Consider the following 22,115-nt stretch of genomic DNA (forward strand, 5'->3'; position numbering starts at 1 on the left):
TCTTCACTCGTGGCAACGGCCTTGCCGCAGTGGATACACCGGTTCCCGTGAGATCACCGAAGTTAAGCGCTGTCGGGCGTGGTCGGCACTTGGATGGGTGACCATCCTGGCCGCCTTGCGCTGTTGCCATTTTTCGGGGTGCACTCAGCCTCGTGATGCCAATTGAGGAGCTACTCGACCTATTAGTAGCGGCTTCGGTCAAGCGTACCACCATAACGACTGAGAGAGCGGTGTGCTGACCCCACGCCCCTCCTATCCGCATCCTCCCCTGAGGATGACACGGCGATCGGATGGTCCCGGTAGGCCACTCGTAGCCCGAAGAGGGAGTGCTTGTTGTCTTCTCTTCACTCAGCCAACTTAACTACTGCATTACCATCTTCAACCATTTTCACTGTGGCATGTATCTATTAAACTAAATGCTCACTGCACCATAAAAGGCAGGGTCTGTTCTGTTCCACCCTCCAGGTTATTTGTGGCCTCTTTGGAAGGTTGAACGAATTTAATTACTCCCCCCCCCCCCCGCCCCCTATTACGTCAGGCTTGTATAAAGATACCAATTCTTGCTCGCTATTTTTTTAACAGGAAATTCTCAGTTCCATTTTTCTATGAATGAGGTGAATCCAACATCATGTGGACACTACTCCATCTCGTTTCAACATCTCGATGTAATGTTTTTTTCTAATTTTGCCACCAGACCAGAGCGTTTTATACGTATATCCTCCAGTTCTACGCTCTACGAGGATAGAATCATAAATATCAGATAATTCTTCACCGAGGAACTTGTTATCCAGTGTGTGCCTCAACGCTGTGTTTTTACAGGGCACTGCGGATAGCAGACGTTTGTGGTGTTGAAGAGCTTCCTTTATGTCCGCCCCTTGATCCATCACAGTTGTCACTTTGTTTAGTTCAGAGGAGATATATCCACCTCAGACAGTTTTTCATGTAACTCTGTAAGAATATTTTCACTCCTTTTTGAAACGTCGGGAAACTTCGTTGCGTGGAGTACATTGTTTCTCAGCTCATAAATGACATCGAACTCTACCCGCCAGGGTAGCTGAGAGCGCTAGTACGCTGCTTCCTGGACTTGGGTAGGCGTTCTGGCCCCAGATCGACTCCACCACGAGGATAAACGACATGGGCTGGTGTGCCGGCGGTTTTCCACATCCCACTAGGTGAATACTGGGGTGGTCCCCACATCTCGCCTCAGTTACACGACTCGCAGACATTTAAAACACGTTCGCACTATTTCATGGTTTACACTAGACGCAAACAGCTGGGTTCTCTGATTCGATCCTGGGGGGTATGGGGTGGCGACAGGAAGGGCATCCAACCACCCCTTTAAATTAACCCTGCCAAATCCGTTGTAACCATGCTGACCCTGCGCAAACTGAGGGACAAAGGCACAAGCGGAAGAAGAAGAAGAACCACCTTACATCGAAGTCTACAATATTAGTCGATGTGAAAGTCAGATAAAATATTTAGCGATAATTATCAGCCCTAAAATCGCTCGTCGAACACACTTACTGGTAAACAGCTTTCTTTAACTATGGCAAGATCTCACTTCTCAGTCAGCAATATCTTGCATATGTCAAGGGACAGTTCTCGGGGAAGGCAAAATCTCTTGTGCTCTCACCATCCTGAACTTGGCTCCAATATATATTACTCCTTTTGAAAGGCTAATAAACCCTCCCCCCCCCCTCCCAACAATAATGAAAGGGCATAGATCCAACTCTCACAGCTGCACCCATTTGTCCCTAATTGTCTCTCTATCGATGTTCGATAGTGTTGTAGATGTCGAATGTGTGATACTTCGACAGATGTGTCTTTTCACGCTCATGGTGCTACCCTTGTGTGCAAGTAATGATTTGCATCCCTCCCTTCATCACTGAACGTAATCCACAGGATCGCAAGTATCTCTTTCAGCCACCATCTGTAATCAAAAACAAACATCTATTTTGTCAAATACAGCTCGTATTATTTTCTCGTATGTCTGTAACATAATGAAGCAATTCTTTCGTTAACTATAAGGCTACAAGAAGTAAAGCGGAAAATAATACGATTATTTTTCCTGTAATTTCCTAAATTGAAATTTGGTGGACAGTCCTTCAGTACATTATAAATATAATTCAAATCTCGATGAAGTCGAAGCACATTTTCTAATTTCGTTCACGAAAAGGATTATCCATTTTTTTTACACGATTTTTTTCTTATTTTAAACAGCGACCTTCATCCGTGACTGGGCTTTCCAACTTTATGTCGAACTCAGTTAATCTAAATTAGACTATGAGCGAAAGAAGTACATCAGTTTTTATAGTTTGTAATGTGTACGTCCAAGTTTCTGGCCATCTAGCGTTACTCGTGTTTGCTAAAACTTTGAATGAAATGTAAATAAACTGGTTCTGAATTGCGTCGTGTTATCGTAATAAAAAGACAGCAGATAACGAAACGTTGTACTACATACCACAATTTTAGTAGTCCGTCAGAGCAGAAGGCATTCAAGCGAACTCGCGTCCGCAGCTCGTGGTCTCGGGGTCGCGTTCTCACTTCCCGAGCACGGGGTCCTGGGTTCGATTCCCGGCGGGGTCAGGGATTTTCACCTGCGTCGAGATGACTGGGTGTTTGTGTTGTCGTCATCATTTCATCATCATTCGTGAAAGTGACGAGATTGGACTAAGCAAAGGTTGAGAATTTGTACGGGCGCTGATAACGCGCGGTTTGAGCGCCCCACAAACCAATCATCATCATCAAGCGAACTCAAACTTTAATAGCCAGAGGCTCTTTTATAGACTTTCATTCAGTGGTGCTGATGACTCTTCAAAAAACATCTCATTCAGCAAAGTGCGTTATTAATTAATTCAACGTAAGTAATGAAGTGATAATTTAAATCGTGCATTCAAAATATCTGTTAGATACTGATTTATTTCCACTATTATATACAGATCGTGTCTTTCCTAGAAAGTCTTCAGCAGACGAAATGAACACTAGAAGTAACTACGAGGTCAAATGAAGTTTAGTTTCACTAGCTGTTTCGGTCAGCAAACTGCGACAGTTAATAGCGTGGAATACAAAAGTTTTAATTCAGCATAGCGTCTTTGGTTCACTTGCTCACAAAGGATATCTGTTACGAGCTCGCGAAGTCCACATTCGCAATAACATTCGCAAATAAATTGGTTCAAATGGCTCTGAACACTATGGGACTTAACATCTATGGTCATCAGTCCCCTAGAACTTAGAACCACTTAAACCTAACTAACCTAAGGACATCACACAACACCCAGCCATCACGAGGCAGAGAAAATCCCTGACCCCGCCGGGAAACGAACCCGGGAACCCGGGCGTGGGAAGGGAGAACGCTACCGCACGACCACGACATGCGGGCAAATAAATTGAACGTTCTAATAATATACTACAAGTGCTCGTAACTGTTCATGAAGTGAAAGAGATATGAAAATAAATCTTAAGCACTCTTGTATGAAATGACTGTAAGAGCAAATTTCAGGAAAATTGGATAACATTATCGTGGCACTTCGTCCAGCGAACGAGAAATGACAATAATTCCTAATTAATTAAACTAGGTGACCGGCTCTATTATTTAGATATAAGTTACAATATTTGAATATTTTTTATTTAGTTCTTAATGCTATTGTGTCGCATAAGGGGCAGTCAAATGAAAGCGAGACACAAGGAAAAAGTAAGTAAATTGTTAATACATTTATCCCACTGTGCGACAAGGTGGTCGGTGCGTTCACGCAAAAATGTTAGCGGTTGCCGAATAAACCATGATTGCACCCAGGTGTGCGCCTCTACGTCCGAAGCAAGTCGATGGTCACGAATGTCTTTATTCAGGCCTCCGAAAGTATGGAAACTGCATGGGGGGGATGGGACTGTATGGAGGATGTGTAAAGGTTTCTCAGGGAGACTTTAACAGTTATGGCCATTACTTTTGAAATAGTAAACAATTTACTTATTTTTTCCACTTGTCTCATTTTCGTTTGACTGCCCATTATAAATCATATATTCTATAGAGAAAATGGACGCTTGACTCTTGGATGAACTAAAATTTCACAAATAGTAAGTGTAGTTCAGCTTTTTTTGTCCTGTGACAGTGGGTATGCATAATCGAACAACATTGGTGGCAGATAAATGATTGCTTGATTAGTATGTTTCATATGTTTTGTTACATTGTTTGTGTAGTCGTTACCTCAGCAGTAATATTTCATTCTAGAGTAATCAGTTCTACATCAAAGCCGAAACAAACTGCAAGGTCACTCTTTTCCTCGAAGATGACAACTTACCACGTGTGCCACGTCTGCACTGGCACGTTTAGTGCAAGAACACTTTCACAAACTTTCATCGAGCTACGAATGCAGTAGCCGGTGTACCTCTCCAGGGACTGCCCGAGTATTGAAGTCATACAGTCTTCCAGTAGGCTTCTACCAAGCACCAAATGTGCTGACATAATGTTGTACTAGTCCTGCCACACTAGGACCTTGCTCGTAGCACTTAAAGAAACATGCCGTAGTGTCCCAGGCGGCATCCGATCAACATCTCTGGAGAAGCTGCACTATCTTGCTGGAACAGCACCCCTATACAAATGAGGTAGCAGGGACGAGAGGCAGGTTCAAAGCCGTAACATTTTCAGCTCAAACCCTTTCCGGTCACAGCCAGCACAGCTGAGACTCAAATGAAGAAAGAGTTTTCTGTGAACAAATGAGATGCTCGTAGGACCAGTTAAGCAAGCATTAACCAGAGTGACTTGCCTGGAGCGAGCACTCTATAAACTGGCTGGCGGATGGAAGGAAGTCACGAGACCAAACGGAACACTGAGGCACAGAGCCGACTGAGACGTGACGCCACAGCTGGGGCTACTCAGTGGGGTGGACGGTGTGTGACTGCGATGTTGAACAGAGTAGCGGCCAATGGATAAGAGTGCTGTTCGCGCTTCGTGCCCAGCTGCGTCCACTGACGTCGACCTGGCCGACGCTACAGCTGCTCACTGCGGTCGAATACTCGTCAGGAACATATTAATTTTACGTTACTCCGTCTTAACGTATGAATAGCTATGGAAAGTGATGAAATAGTAACGAGGTAGCAGCGTTCCAAACCACTGCCCTGGAGCCAGGGAAGAAGTCCCACAACCATCTGCCCCAATGTATTAAACGCAGCACTGCTCATTCAATATCATCTGGACTTATCTCAGCACCGTCTTAAATTTTACCCCATTCCATGTACTCAAGAGTCTTCAATATTTCCTTTTAAAGCTCTAGTGTTTACTCCCGGATAAAAGTTCAAAGGTGGGCGTGCAAGCTATTTTGTGTTAACTGAACGACCGATCCAACAATCTCCTAATGTTCTGCGAAGAAAATGTGAGGAATGGGAGGGATAACTGTCATGTTGGTACCGCACAGGCTGCATCATATACAACGGCCTGCCTTCAAATTACTGTGTGTGACAACGTATCTCTCAAGAAGTGTACATACTTGTGGCCTTTTATTGTCCCATTAGTAACTAAGGGACAAATTTTGCGATTCTTGAAAGGCCCACGCGACACATTGATAAAACGACGTTGTGTATTCACTTCTCACTTTTCAACAGGCAAGTGGTGATATTGCGAAGATTGAACTGCTGTGCTTTGTAAATGATGGTCCCACTTTACAGTTTTCGTAGACGCGATTCGAAGAACTGCAACCGACCGAGTCATTGCTCGAAGGAGAGACAGAGTTAACGTTAGACGAAATCTAATAAAAAATTAAATTTGTGGTAAGGTGTTATGGGACCAAACTGCTGAGGTCATCGGTCCCTATGCTTACGATCTACTAAATCTAACTTAAACTAACTTACGCTAAGGGCAACACACACACCCATGCCCGAGGGAGGACTCGAACCTTTGACGGAGGGAGCCGCGCGGACGAAATCTAATAAACGGGCAGACAGATGACTGGGGGCTCTTAAATGAACTGCGATTGAACTCTCCTCTCTGCTATGGTGAATGGAGGAAACATCGACGTAAACTCTCCAAACTACGTATAACGATTCCTTACTTTAAACTACGTACGATGAGAATTTAACATTAATTATTTTCATTGCGTAGGTAAGACCATTATAAGCTGAACACTTTGTAGGAGGCCAAATAAATGTTTGATTTCATTTTAGATGAGCGCCAGGCTCCCTACAAGTTTACAATTTCAGGAAAGAAAGTCCAGGAGAGAATATACGTGTCTACCCCAAATGGTATCGCCGAAAATATGACCTTCCCTCAAATCTGAATGACAGAAAACCTCAAAATCAAATTAAATAAGTATTTGAAATGATTTAGTAGCCTCTGCTATGAATGAAAATTGCAAAATAACTTAATATTTAAATCTGCCGCGTAATGGCGGCCAATTGTTGCTAGTCAGCGATAGCGTCTTATGGGCGTCGTAGCAGCTGAAAAATGCTACTTAATCTCTCTCTTCAAGTGAAACATTAAGATGAAGTGCTTGAATTATCGTGAAATTATAACATGGGCTATTTTTATCCATGTATTTTGAGCAATAATTCACATACACACCTTAACATCGACTAGAAGAGAAAACAGTATCTGCAAGCGTTAAGCGCCACACACAATCTCCATATAACAAAGGAAGCTGAAGAAGATAGATTTGTTTTGTCCGTCTTATATATAGTTACACAAAGTTATAAATATTTTATTTCAATATATTTTTACTGCGATATTAATTATCAGCGATAAGGTCCTTTTCTCATCAGAGTATTTACGTTACAGTTTTTCGTAAATATTAATTGTACAGTTCTTCACAAATGCCTTTTAAGTCTTGTTTGTTTTATTTTATTCACGTTTTTTATATGCATTGCACACGCACTGTCAGTAAAAATCGCCTAAGAGACACTACATACGCTTTGACTCATCTGCGTGTTTTGGAAGTGTTATCACAGCGCGGAACTTAATCACGCACTCAATAGGCTATCAGCGTATGAGAAAGCTAAACAGAACTGGAGACTAGCAAATGCAAAGCCGAGTGAAGAAACCGCTTGCCCACACTGTAGTTGCAGCATCACAATTTAGAATCACGAAATAACGTCATTATGAATATCAGCATTCACAAAATTGTAGTTTTCCGTCATAAAAAATTCACTGCCTATTCTACACGATACGGTTGCGTGAACACGTGGAAACAGTTTATGCTGTTAGAAAAAGCTTGGAATACCCATCGTAGTGTGCGCACTCAGCTGTCCTCAGCGCCACGCAGAAAATATTTGTGTGCAGAAATGCACATTGTCAGTACCGAGGCCAGTTTTCTGTGAGAAATAGCCACCTCACCCAGCACATCAAAGTGTTACCGTCTTTACTAATGCCCCTTCGTGTGACTCCGAAAGACCACGTGGTAGTGTCAACAGCAAAACTGCCAACTGATAACTTGACGATACCTGTTTATGTGCAGGCGATCTGCTAAGACCTTTAATATACTTCTATACTTGATGCCGCCCTAGATTAGCCGAGCGGTCTGAGGCGCTGCAGTCATGGTCTGTGCAGCTGGCCCCGGCGGAGGTTCGAGTCCTCCCTCGAGCATGGGCGCCTGTGTTTGTCCTTAGAATAATTTAGGTTAAGTAGTGTGTATGTGGTGTCTGGCGGTGACACCACAGTGTAAGCTTAGGGACTGATGACCCTAGCAGTTAAGTCCCATAAGATTTCACACACATTTGAACAATTTTTTCTATACTTACTATGAGATTACAGAAATATTAATAAATTGAAGAGTTAATTAAACAAAAGCTCCACTTCATGATGTCATTCGATATCTCCACTTCAAGAATCCAACGAGAACTTCTCATACCGCGTCTTTTTTTGCTAGATGAAATATACGCCGGTATGAAACAACAGCTATGCAGTGAGATACAGATAATAAAATTCGCGATTGAAACATAAGCAGACATGGAACTAAATTTCTTAGAAATCATCTTACATGGAATCAACAGCAAACATAATTCGGGATAGTATAGGAGACCTAAATCCACAAGTACAATCTTGCGTAACCAGTCCAGTCCACCACTGACAAACAAACACTCTAGTTTCACATACATACTACACAGAGTTAACTCCGCTGGACAAAATGAACTTATCACTAGAACTAAACACAGTACACCAGAGAGCCAGAGAGAATTGTTGCAACACAGAAACAGTAATCAAACTAAGCAACAAAATAAAAAAAAGCGTATTAGGAAAGAACAAATCAAGGATACTGACAAGATTAAGAAATGCGCTTCAATTGTAAATGGTATTTCATCAGCATGACTAGTTTCCGAGGCCACTGTTCCATAATCGGTTACAATAAACCGTATGACGTGTAACACTGGTTGATCCTCAGTTGTGGTTGTTAACCGAATCTGACTTTGGAAACCGAGGGTGAATTGCCGGCCACAACAGAGTTGCAGGAACACCAACGTATGACTACCACAGAGAGCACAGGAGAAAAAGGATCACTTTACAAGGAACACTGAATGCCACTTACTAATGCACAACAACAAAATGTTCACGAGGTGGGAAACAATCTGAAAAATAAGGATTCAAGTATCATACCACACACACAGTACAGAAAATTTATAAATACTAACGACACTTTCACAGAGAAAATTACTGCTGGCGGCCGTTTTTGTGCTTATTTAAATCGTGAGTTGACGTTCAAGGTTAGCAAATTGAACACTAGGTGGTGGTGATTAAATATGCAAGAGTATTCTCGAAAATAATGAACGGGATAACTTTTTACTATTAAATGAGATACAAATTACAATTAATTTTATTTATTCTGACAAAATGATCGTTAAACAATGGCAACCTTCTGCAAGATGCATCTTCTTACAGCAAAATTATAGATAAACAGATGTCAACCTTTGGCCGTATTAATCACATAAAACTTTGGCATATCTAAGACAGGGGGTCACATTTTCGAAATTGTTGTTCCTGCTCTTCAAGCTGTACATAATTTCTTCACTCAGATACCCTAAGTATATCTGTCCTTTGCGTAAATATCTCTTCAAATCACTCGACCATTCTCTCTCATTTTTTCTAAACCGATCTTCCACTTTGTGGTGCTGCTCATTCATAACTTCATAGATTTTCGGCAAAACTTTCAAAATGCTGACTAAAGATACCTCAATAATCACCACGCTTCACTTCTTCTCTTGTTTCTGTAATCTTTACACCACTTTATACGTCCATCTTTCGTCAAAATCTATATGACAGCAGTCAAATCGTCTGCCATTGCTGAGTGGAATCAGATAACTTCGCTTGTCATCCTTTGGCAATTCCTTATGGAACATGTCTTCAACTTTTACCCTATATGGCACAGCTCTTTCTCCCCTCTCAATTTCTACTTCTACAATATCTTTCTCGTCCCTCGTCTCGTTTGGTTCCATTTCTGCACCCATGCGCGATGTACTATTTCGAATTTCGCTACAGCCTACGTTGTCTTCCCTCGCAAGTTCTACTTCTTCTGTTCGGGTCTTTGTCTCAGTCAGTTCCCAGTACGTTTGTTACTTCCCGTCCCTCTAAAATTTCTTCATCACTTTGCTCATCTCTTCTGCCTTTCCATGTTATTCTGCCCTCTTTGTGTTTACCGATTTTCTCCAGTCGCTATGACCTCTTCTTTTTAATTTTTTCCATTTGCTGTCGACCTCTTAGCATGACGGTACATATCTTTTATCGTTTGGTTCTCTGCTGCTCAAAGTGTTCCATCGTAATGCCTTTTTTATGTCCTCAGCCGCATGTTTTAATCCAACGACAAAGTGATGTCTAAAACGTTTATTTCCGAAGTTCCTCCTGCAATTTCGTCTGGTTCCTGGTCATTGAAATCAATAAGATCCGCCAGACTCCTGAATTCCAATAACATTCGGCAATGTGTAATCCAGCTGCATCCTTCGTAAATTAAAAAGCTGAACAAGCGCTAGAAATCGCATTTCGGCTCAAAATTCCAGGCATAGTCGCAATATGTCTAGCACATAATGGTTGCAGACCCTCAATAGGCCGCCGGCCGCGGTGGCCGAGTGGTTCTAGGCGCTACAATCTGCAACCGTGCGACCGCTACAGTCGCAGATTCGAATCATGCCTCGGGCATGGATGTGTGTGATGTCCTTAGGTTAGTTAGGTTTAAGTAGCTCTAAGTTCTAGGGGACTGATGACCTCAGAAGTTAAGTCCCATAGTGCTCAGAGCCATTTGAACCTCAATAGGCCACCTTCTAAAGAACATACGACCATCAGGGATATGCCGTCTGGGGGATAGTAGATGTAATAATAATGGTTTCAACTTGGGACACATACAGAAACCTGTCCGCGAATGTGAGAATGTTCACTTGACCACTGATATAAGCATCGTAGCACAATTGACGCAGCACCTCTGACTGCTGTCTCAGTTCTCGCAAAGGACCATTCCGCCTATCGAAGTCCACAATTTGACCACTTTCAAACTCGCTCAGCTGGCTGCAGGAAGCAAGCTGCGCCTCTGTGGAATGGTTGCTTGCTTCACACCTTTGCACCGCACTGAGCACTCTGGCTGTGACTTTCCCTATTAAAGGTTAGACACAGATGGCGCTCTGGTTGTTACGCCTCTATTCTATCTGTTGGTGTACTAATTTTCTTTTCTGACAGTGTCTATCAACCATCCTTTATTATTCAAAATTCCTTGACACAGTTTGCGTGGCTCTCCCCGTCCGAGGTTCGTGTCCTTCCTCGGGCATGGGTGTATGTGTTGTCCTTAGCGTTAAGTTAGTTTAAGTAATGTGTAAGCTTAGGGACCGATGACCTCAGCAGTTTGGTCGCATAAGACCTTATCGAAAATTTAATTTTTTTTTTATTATTCAAAAACATCTGCTTCAGAATCCCCCCCCCCCCCTCTCTCTCTCTCTCTCACACACACACACACACACACACACACACACACGCACACACACGTTCTTCCAAGGCACACAGACACACAACAAATGTTTCGCGAAGCAATCAAAATTAGTCCACGCTGGACAGAAACAGAATGAGGAACAAGTGAGAGGTGACAAAACACACCGCTTCTTGACAAGTACGGCGGCACAAGTGTTTTCTCAAAGAACGTTTTTGTATAAAAGTCATCTGATAAGTTGTGGGAGTGAAGTATAAAAAGATGTTGGAAACAGTATATGTAATTACAACGGAAGAGAGTACACTAAAGATGCACAACACAACGAGAAACTTAAGTGCAGTACATAGACAACTATTACTATAAAAAATTAGAAATTAATAGCCCGGCAAATAAATTCCTCCGACAACGTTGCAGGACACATGCTGTCAAACGATAAATAGGCATAAAAATAAGTCTACCTGCACCACTCTAATTCTACATTTAACGAAGTTCCTCACGAGCAATAAAAATAATTTCATCCGACAGCCAGATAATAGAGTGCTGGCTCCAGGCAAGTCACTCCGCTTAACGCTTGCTTAACTGACCCTACGAGCATTCATTCGTTCGCAGGAAACTCTTTCTTCATTTGAGTCTTAGCTGTGCTGGCTGGTGACCGAAAAGGGTTTGAGCTGAAAATGTCATGGCTTTGGACCTGCTGCCTCATTTGTATGGGGGTGCTGTTCCATCTCCAGGGGTGTTGATCGGATGCCGCCTGTGGCGCTACGTAGTGCAGCAGGAGTAGTGCATTACGTCACCACATTTTGTGCCTGGTAGGAGTCTATTCCTACAAATCCTAAAGAAATCTCTTGTCAAGTATCTGACTGCGAGTTTTAAAATATTCTCTAACAACTTCTTGCAACTATTCAGCAATGCTCCTGTACGCAACGGACAACTTACCTCGTCTTGCCGCTGCAACTGCGTGATCAGCAGCAGGCTAAAAATATTTCAAAAGTCGGCCGGTGTGGCCGAGCGGCTCTAGGCGCTTCTGTCTGGAACCTCGCGAACGCTACGTCGCAGGTTCGAATCCTGCCTCGGGCATGGATGTGTGTGATGTCCTTAGGTTAGTTAGGTTTAAGTAGTTCTAAGTCTAGGGGACTGATGACCTCAGATGTTGAGTCCCATAGTGCTTAGAGCCATTTGAACCATTTTGAACTTAAAACAATAAAACAACTATGAACTTGCTTTTACAGAATAAAATCGAAGCCCATAGAATATTACAAATAAGTGTAGAAACATATTTGAGTACATCGAAAAATAATATATTGTTTTTCAGAAGGCGGAGTTTAAAACCCAAATATGAATTTATTAATTTTCTTTGACATTGAAGCGGTATGTTTTTACATCTTCTTTGCCGCAGAAGAAACTTGATTTATTCACTGTAGGAGTAAACGCTTCTTATGAGATATGTGGCGAAATTTGCTGAAATATTTAGTCATTGATTACCATAAATGTCGCTGGTTCTTTGATTGTGCGTATCTTTATCTGGCTCACGTGTCTACCATTGTCCTGTTCAGTATTATTATCTCAGTAATGTGCAGTGATTCAGTAAAGAGATGTTTATATTATTTTCAAAAACATCTGTAAGCGACTCGTATACATCGTAACAGGTCTTCGCAATATACAAATTCCATGCATAGACGTTAGACTGTTTTCCATGTTATGTATAATTTATATCGTTGTATAAAGAAAAATAAATTGGTCAAATGTTTTTTGTTATGATTCGTCCAAAAGTAAAAAACAGATTAGACAAACAGCTGTAGCACATCATTTGTTGTACATGATTCCGAACATCATTCAGTGGCGCATCACATGTCGTTCTAATCTAATTTATTTCTGACGTTTAGACAAGCCATTACACAAAAAAATAACATTTGTCCTATATTATTTTTTCAATTTTTTTATTTTCAAATTTTGTTCATAAAGCGTGATCTTATTTGTTTTCCCAGTGACTTCTCGAGGTGTCCAAAATTTCGTACTTGATTAGAAGGAAACCATTTTGACGTCACACCAATGTAACTTTTCATCCGCAAAATAGCTAGGCTTTTGGCATTTACATAGCTGAATATAGTGTGTGCACGCCGTAGTTTGGAACTAATTTACGTTTCCTTTTCATATAGTTCAATAATTGTCACCCCGTAGTTTTAATCTTTCAGGTTGTGTCAATGTCTGACTATTTTTAAGTTTTTTGTGAACCATAAGTTTATTCCTTGTATGGATGACAGCTCAGTGCGTCACCAGATCTTGGTGTACCCAAGAGGCGCTCACTTGTGAAATAATAAAAAAAGGTTGTTAATGCATTTTTGTGCACTGGCGTTCGACTCATGGCAAGCCCGTTCGAATCCTGGTGATGGAAAAAGTTTTCACTGCCAGTATTTGATCGTCAAAGGGAGGAGAGGTTATGGTGTAAAGTTCCTGATCACTAGACTTTCTCGCCAATGTCTTTGTTTGAATACCAAACCTCTCCGCAGTGTCTCATAAAGTGAGGACTTGTGACACAGTTGAAGGTGATCTATTCGTTGAATTGGGAGGTCAAGCTTGGCAGCCCATTTGGTGCTATTCGCGAGGAATCAGCTTTGAACCTGGAGCAGGTTTCATCCTCTCCCTTCTCTCATCATCATCATCATCATCATCCATCACAAACATTACACTACATTCCACATAGACATACGAAACACATTGTAATATTACAAAAAGTGGAATAGAGCATGTTGTAATGAGCAAACAAATAAATGAACAACTTAAAGTTCTTGGGGTTTCACACCCATCGTGGAGAAACGGTATGTAAGTATTATTACTTCTACTCCTTCTACAGAGAATTTCTTTCGCCCGGTCAGTGTGAAGAGACTTCTCGATCGCGAAATGGGGATTCTCAGTCTCCTAAATGCACCAATTTTGCTCATTGACGAACCCATCCAAATGAAAGTGGGCGCCGCTAAACCAATACGCATACTAATTCCCATCATGTTTCGCGGCCGACCGTGCAGTTTGAACGTCCTAACATAAACCGTTCAGAAGTTACGATGATTTTTTCATATAGATCAGTAATTGTCACCCTGTATGTGCCAGATCACGGCTCGAACTTGGAACCTTATGTTCCGCAGGGAATGCTCTCACTGACATTTTTTCCATTCCCAGGACCTGTGGTTTTCACAGCCAAGTGCTCTACCGACCTGTTTTGTATTCCCTCCCTCTAGACCTCTTCCACTTAAGGCATTGCCCCCTAACAGCCATACTACCCCCAAAAACCTATTTAACCGACAAACAAAAACAATATCTTCTGCCACTGCCACTTTCAACCTTAAAGCCATCTAGGACAGGTGTTTGCCACCACTTCAGGCTCTGCACATGAACATATGTAGAATACGTCTCCGATCATTTCGAAAAAAAGGCAGAATGTCGGAGTAGTCTTCTTGCTCATCGAGGGTTAAACACTGTATAACTGCCGTTATATCTTTCATCAATCCATCCTATGCTCCATCTTCAGTCTCTTCTCTCATCCTGTAAACCCCAATGTTCTGAGGGGGGGGGGGGGGAGGGAAGCAAACAATGACCCCAAGTAATTTACAAAGAGCAAACAACGTGGCACCTTGCGCCATAAAGCGGTGTGTTGCTCGTTAAACAGTTCAAAAATCTAACAACTCAGCAACGCCGTCGCCAAAAAAAGTGTGACAACGCCATGCCTTTAACCCCCGGTGTGGCGTTATGTCGAGTAGCAGGGTAGCAACTGACGTCAGGGTGGATCATTTCGGTGCGTTCTATGGACTGAGGCATCCGTCGCAGCAACAGTGCCAACATGCAATGTGTGAAGATCCAACAATCGACAGCCCTATCGCAAACGAAACAGTACATGCAGGTGTCGACAGCGGCGCATCTGGAGCAAAGAGGATACTTGAAAAAAATTTATAGTGTATAAACCTCGTCAGGTGGGGAATTTTTCAGTCTTTATCATATACCCCAGAACCCTAACCGCAATGGGAAGGAAAGGCGAGTGTATGTTACTCCAACTGCCGGTTGTCGGCAGTCAATCACTTTAGCAAGCAGCGTCCGTTGAAATTTACGGTTGAAGCCCTTGGTTCTAGGCGCCCATGTAATCGGCAGGACATCCAACAGATAACTCATGCTAACGATATAGGTTCTAAAGTGACGGAGTGGTGGCGAGATATGTCCAATAGAAAGGCGGCTGCAGGGACTTAAGCACCATCTCCTCAATCAGCTTACCTGTGAGTTTTAGTTCCCAAAGCATGTAGGTGATGCATCGTCTACAGAAGGAGAGCACGTGCCCTGTTTTCCATATCTATCATTCCAATACCTCTCGCATCTGTGAACAACATCAGTGTCTCAGAACGAGTCTTGAACACCCTACCATCGCTGAAGAAATAACCGAAGGCCACCTGGAACTTCACAGCCACTGTATCGGGCAGTGCGAGAACGTGTGTGTAATGATTAAGTTTTGGGTGAGATAGATGTTCACAAAATGTACCCGTGTGATCAATCAAGCATTCAATAGGTGTGAAAACCAACTGGTGGGTGGATCATCTTAAGCAGTCTGTGACACGTAGTTGCTGCTGTATGCCGCATTTCCCAAGGAAGGTCACTCCGAAACATTTCATCACCAGGACGTTCGTAATGGGCACCGGTGTACTGATAGTCATCTGCCCACTTCCGTACAGTGCGACTTCTCGAGGTTGATACGGTGCCAGCTACCTCGCCATAGCGCTGAAACTGCGCGATCGCTGTACATGTGTCTTCTGCCGACCTCACCAAGAAAACTACATCATCTGTGTAGCCACAACATTTAAAATGCAAGCTGCAAAGGCGAATGTCTTCCAAACGCTGAAGTAAACTATGAAGCGCAGGCTCGTGGGCGACGGCAAGGAGAAAGGCTGGCAGAGGGCAGCCTTGTCGCACCAAGCGCTCTTTAGTGAATGGTGGCGAACAGAAACCATTGACCATAACACTGGAAGGGGCCCTGTGGATGAGATGGAGAACCACACCAGCTGATACTGGGGACAAACCCATCTTCTCTAAGGCAGCCTGCAAGGAACTGAGTCAAATGGGACAAACGCCTGCTCCAGGTCAACAGTCATGAGGTCGCCCTAAAAGACACGCCGGAATGAGCGCCACCAGGCCTCTGTAAGAGCTTAATGCCGTGTGTATGTTACTGCCACCCCCAGACATGTTTGGTCGGCGTGACTGGCATCCTTGATAGTAGCAAGGAGGCGAGCACGAAGCAAGCGTGCGAACAGCTTGTAATCCGAATTCACTAACGTCAACAACCAGAAGTCTTGCGGTCTGCACCTTCCGTTTGGTTTTGGCACATGGATTACCACGTCCTCAGAAATTTCGCAATTGGGAGAGGGGGGGGGGAGGGGGGGACGCGAACATCCGGATCCAGGAGTTTACATATGCCGCCAAACTTCCTCCATCACCTAAGTAATTGTGCTTAAAATGCAAGCGGAAGACTATCAGATCCAGGGGATTTGCTTCTCGCGTCGCGCGACCTGGCCTTACGTAATTCTTCAAGCATGATGGCCTCCAAAAATGTGTTGTCTTCTTGTGCCCTACCGAAAGGCGGCAAGTCGTCTAGGACGTTCTCAATATCGCTGTCAGTCCACTGACAGGCAAGATCGAGAGTGCGTTAATAATCTGTGAGGAGACGGCAGATGGTGGTGTGTGTCCGTGCATCTTGCCCGTCCACAACAACTGCCTGTGATGGGTCGCTTCTTCCGATGTCTCCCTTCTCTGTGATAGAGAGCAGCACATTCATCTGGGATGGAATTTTACAGACTTTCTCGAACCTATGTGCCATCCAATCTGCCAGCTATCATCTGCTGGAGTGATGCCTGTGTCCAGTGGACAGCTATTTGGCTGTCTTGCGATAGTGGTTGTGACACTAGTTCCCTCAAGTCCGTGTAGCAAAATTCAGAGGTTGATCGTTGCCAAAGTGCTCTGTCTCGTCCATATACCATGAGCATGTGGCGAATAGCTGGGTTTGCGCAATGTGTCCACCCTCATACCGCGGAATCAAGGTATGACGTCGTTCAAATTTGTGCCTGATATCAGTGATGGCTAGATGGCAAGCTTAATCCCAGAGAAAGTCGATGTTAAGAGGCCAATGTCTTCTTCTACGGCACATTTGTTGTCATGACAAGGTCACAGCGCAGATGAAGACCTGATGGTTAGTGAACGCAGTGGACTACAGCTTGGCACCAACAGTCTCTGCTCGAAGACTTAGGAAAACGTAAATCCTGCCTAACCTGCTGGCCGAGTGGCTGGTGAAGTATGCACATCCGAGTCCTTCACCGTGAATTATTGGCCACGTATCGTGCAAAGCTAGGTTCCTGACCATCACATGAAAGGTCGGACACTGGACATTGTGAGGGATCTGATCCTAAGGGCACAAGACGTTGTTTAAGTCCTCACTCACCTCTAAGTGCGCTGTAGCACGTTGAAACAATGGTACTACCTCAGTAGAGTAATAGACTGTTCGCCCTCGACGATTCGCCTTACCAGATAGGGCGTACAGATGCACAAGGTGGACTGCACTGCTGGTGAGCACAACGCCCTGCGCTGGTAGCAAATACTGAATATCTGTTGCTTATATGCCATCGCATGTTAGTATGGCCATACCACAGCCACCTTTGGTAGTTGGATTGACGTAAGATGAGTATCCGTTAACATCCAGGCAAAGATCCGGCTCTACCACTTGAAGAAGCACGATATCTGTGTCCATTGCCTGAATCGTGTCCTTTAACAGCTGGGTTTTGATCGTGGAACTAATGCCGTTGACATTGCCTGTACCTATCCAATACACATAGGTCATTGGGAAGTACGATGGCGTGTCCTGCAGTTATTTAAGCTAGTCAGCACCACGTCACCTGTCTGATCACCCCTGTCACCGACAACACGTATATTAATGTTTGGCTGAGACAAGATGCCAATCCAGTGATCTGCCGACCATGGGCATCGCTCAAGTATAACATCATTCTTTCCATCTCCACCTCAGACGCCCAATCACCAAGTTGGAGGTGCGGTACGTTAAGTGATGGATGACTTTCATCTGGTGTCTTAACCAAAACTTCACCAGGGAGCTCGTCAGTGGGTTGAGCATCGTCAAACTGTCTTTTTTCACGGGCGGTCGGTGCCAACGGCGAAACAGAAAGCTCTGGAGCAGGGTCCTAGCCCAGGGCACAGAAGGATTTTCCTCATCTTCCTGCAACATGTCACTGTCCTGCGAAGCATTTCCTGCAGGTAGCCCCCTCTTCTTTCGTCGTATGGGCAACTTCTCCTCGTGGAACGCGTGTCTGCGTCCTATGAATCACAACGAACAATAGGCACCTTCCACATCTCTGTGTCCGAGCTTGAATCGACCTTCAGGTGCTCTCCTTCTTCATGTGGATGAAGTGAAGACGTGATCGCTGTTTTCTAGCACGTCAACGGTTCCGACGCAGGCCGTGGCATCGTGGGAGCAGAAACCAGAGCATAGGGGTTGGTAACTGGAATAGGACAGCATCCACGTTCATAGAGTTCCTCACTCTGTCAACGTATGTAACAGCCAGAGTGCTGGTTGCCGAGTGTCTCCAGATGAGCGCGTATTAATGGTTAAGATTAACCAGACGTACGCTAACATCGCAGTACCCACATCCTCTGAGACCTCACTTGAATGAAAACTAACCATTATGCAGATATGGCAGTAGACCTTTTGTGTTGGTGGGCATGCCGGTGTGGGCGTGGAGCGGCTCCACCTCTTAGTAAAAAAAAAGGCTGCCGAGTAGATGTCTTGTTAGCACGAGGTATCTGAACAAGACATCTCTGCAGGCATTGACTCAAAATGCCCCTTCTGCCCACACCCGGAGTAAGTCTGTGGTTGATCATAATAAATGACGATAACTCGACTACCACCAATGGTCACGTACGATGGGATGTGTTTGCACAGTTCGATTCAGATTTGACGCACTCTGTTCAAGACAGGATGCATCTCAAAGGTGTGCCACTTTTCCCCAGTGTGGCTTAGTACCTCCTTGTAAGACTGCAGCGCGTCCATAACAAAAAAAAAAAAAATGGTTCAAATGGCTCTGAGCACTATGGAACTTAACTTCAGAGGTCATCAGTCCCCTAGAACTTAGAACTACTTAAACCTAACTAACCTAAGGACGTCACACACATCCATGCCCGAGGCAGGATTCGAACCTGCGACCGTAGCGGTCGCGCAGTTCCAGACTGAAGCGCCTAGAACCGCGCGTCCATAACAACCGTGCCTGGAACTTCAATAGGCAGCTCAGAGATTCGTATGGTCCGAATCCCGAGTTCTGCATGGTTGACAGTCACTACTCCAACATTTCCGTCAGAGTGACGGAAACGATATCTATCAGTGGAACGGCGAATAAGCCGTTTGCGAGCTGCTTCATCGACAAATTTGAGGTAAGCCATGTTGGAGATGATCGAGGGAAGTATACTGAGGAGTTCCTATAGAGTGGATGGGCGTACATTACTTCACGCAGGAAACACACTACTTCCTGTACCTTAGGTCGTGTGTACTGGGCATGGAACTATAATTTTATCGTGGTCTTTCGGTGTGGAGCAGTGATCTCTATACTAGCTGGATGTTGAACTTCAGCTATCTGATCGTGCCAGCCATAGATGCTCATATTTCGTTTCTTGCCAAACTACAACATGGGTGCTAGGAAATGTCAGTAGAACACGAAAAGAAAATACTTTTCAATTCCGCTCCCTCATCAGCCTATTACATCATACGTTGACATAAATTTCAAAACAAAAAAATCAGTCTGCAATTCTTTGTCACGTGCAGAACGATGGAAATTTGTTTGCCAAACTACAATATGGGGGACGATGCAAAGCACGTGTATTTGTAGACACGCTGCAGTTCTATACTCAGAGACCAGACTTCTACATTCAGGTTGTATAGAGATCACTGGTGCGAAAGCGCCATCATCGTTCGAGGTGATCTGTTGAAACTACTATTCCGCTACTCGCGCGAGTAAACAACGACCCGCTCCTGGCGCACTGCGCCGAGCCCCGCACACAAGCGCTTCACAACAGGGCTGAGAGCCGATTGACCTCGGCCACCGAGACCAGTAAGAACTATGGTTGAGAACTGCATTTCTACACCACAACCGTCACCCTGTGAATTGGCTGTGATGGAAGCCATGGTCTGATCATCGAAGAATGATGATGTTATGTTCAGTATCACGCCATAAACATTCGACAAGAAAGTGTGCGTAACAGCGCCATTACCGCTACCAAAGCCGAATTGTCACTTCATACCGGATCAACCATCAAAGCTCACACAGAAGTGAAGTAGGAAATAATCAGTGTGCTTTATTTGTCGATGACAGCAGCATGCGTCTCTCTACTTGACAAGTATCACCTGCTGTGTGCACGATCGTAATTGCGACATTTCTTCAGCACCATGAAACTGCCCTAAACTTGATACACACATACCACAGACGTAGCATCACGCGTGCTGCTCTTTAAACGTGATGTGGCGCGCCTCTGGCAGATGTCATTTACTTCAACTTACTGCCACTGGGCGACACACACACACACACACTCTCAGAGAGAAGGGGAGAGAGAGAGATTGAGTGAGAGAGAGAGAGAGAGAGAGAGAGAGAGAGAGAGCGCTGCCGCCGGCGTCGAAGCCAGTAGCCTTGATGGTACGTCTCTGATATCTCACACAGATGGCAGTCGCACGCTGCCTTCTCCTTACATCGTGCCTCTGTGTAACTCAGGAAAAGTATCCATCAACTGCATCTATTTTTTTAATATGTAAATTGCGTAAACAATAAATGATCAAAAGTATTGAGACACTAATGTTAGAACTATCCACTGGTCGAATCGGAATGTTATTTTATAAGCAAAAACACTAGCAGAGGTATTTTCCCTGTATGCGGTGTAAATCTTCGATATGATGTCTCTCTAAACCCCAGTACACTTCAGCTCCTTCGGTTACTGACATCACCTAGCTCCAACATAAAACACTCATGGCTATGCACAGTTCTCACCATAGACAGACGCTTGCAACGTACTGAGGACATTGAATAGCTACCATTCGGGAGCAAATAAAACACAACCTGGAAGTCTAAAAGACCTGTGAGTGTGGGGTAGCACCAGACAAAGAGGTTACAGTGGTCATTGAATTTGAAAAATGTGCTGCGGGATAGAAGTATCCAGTTGAGTCATGTATAGTGGCAGCACTTATGATAATCTCACCAAGGAACACTGTATAATCCACACCTCTATTGCAGCATCTACCAGAGGAACTTGCTGCTGATTGACTAAATGTTCGAAGTTCTGTACCTTCGTTGAACAAACCTGGTAACAACTATACGAACCTGCAACGAATTCTCAGTGAGTGAGAGTATCAAAGACGTTACCAGTAGACAAACTATTCACTTTCTGAGAGAGTAGCGATGGGGCAAACATCGAGTAAGAGCATCTGACACACCATTAATAGCCACATATCAGATTCACGGGGAAATACGTTACAAATCTCCTGAAAATCAGGAAATAAGTATTAAAACAACGCATCTAGTATGCGCATGAGGTTACAGATGCCTGTTCCAGAGAAAGTCAGATCACCGCCTGCTCTGAATCTAACTCAATGTGAAGAAAGACAAGAGAGATTCTGCAAGTGAGATTTGCACACAAAAACTCATGAAAAGGATACGAGATAGTCACCAGTTTACTAAATTGAGTGCAAGACTTGTCACAACCTGCAATCTTAACGAAAGATCCAGGGCTTTCTGACCAAAAATCTGTATATTTTTTAAAGTGTCTGCGAGCTTTCCCAATCTGTGATGCTTCTCTCAGAGGCAGGGCAGTGGGATACACCAATTTGTAAGCAGTATTTCCAGTTATAAACAGGCAACATATCTTTTGTAGTGTTTCTGTAAAGTAACGGAGCACTAGACATATGTCATGTCTAGATGGTGTTTAGTGCACTTCTGATCCAAGTGAATAAGATGAACAAGTTGTTTCACTTTGTTGTTATTTCCACTCCCTGCTCAAAAGTAATTTCAGTATAATATTTGTGACTGTCCTCGAGACACAAAAAAGTTAAATGATTTACTTGAATTTTACGTCGTGATACGAAAGTTACGGTGCATTCATATCTCAAAACAATGTGAAGGACAGAGTTGGTAAGAAATCTACATAATATATTTCCACCAGAGT

At 43.8% G+C, this 22,115-nt stretch overlaps 1 protein-coding gene and 1 pseudogene across 1 annotated transcript in view; both read left to right on the forward strand.

The window, feature by feature from the left end:
• The window catches only part of LOC124775458 (probable multidrug resistance-associated protein lethal(2)03659), a 263,350-nt gene that overhangs the window by 36,661 nt on the left and 204,574 nt on the right, over nucleotides 1-22,115 (forward strand). The window lies entirely within an intron of this gene.
• Nucleotides 12-129, forward strand: LOC124778656 (annotated as a pseudogene).

This window comes from Schistocerca piceifrons, chromosome 2 (genome assembly GCF_021461385.2).
Source record: "Schistocerca piceifrons isolate TAMUIC-IGC-003096 chromosome 2, iqSchPice1.1, whole genome shotgun sequence".
Lineage (NCBI taxonomy): Eukaryota > Metazoa > Arthropoda > Insecta > Orthoptera > Acrididae > Schistocerca > Schistocerca piceifrons.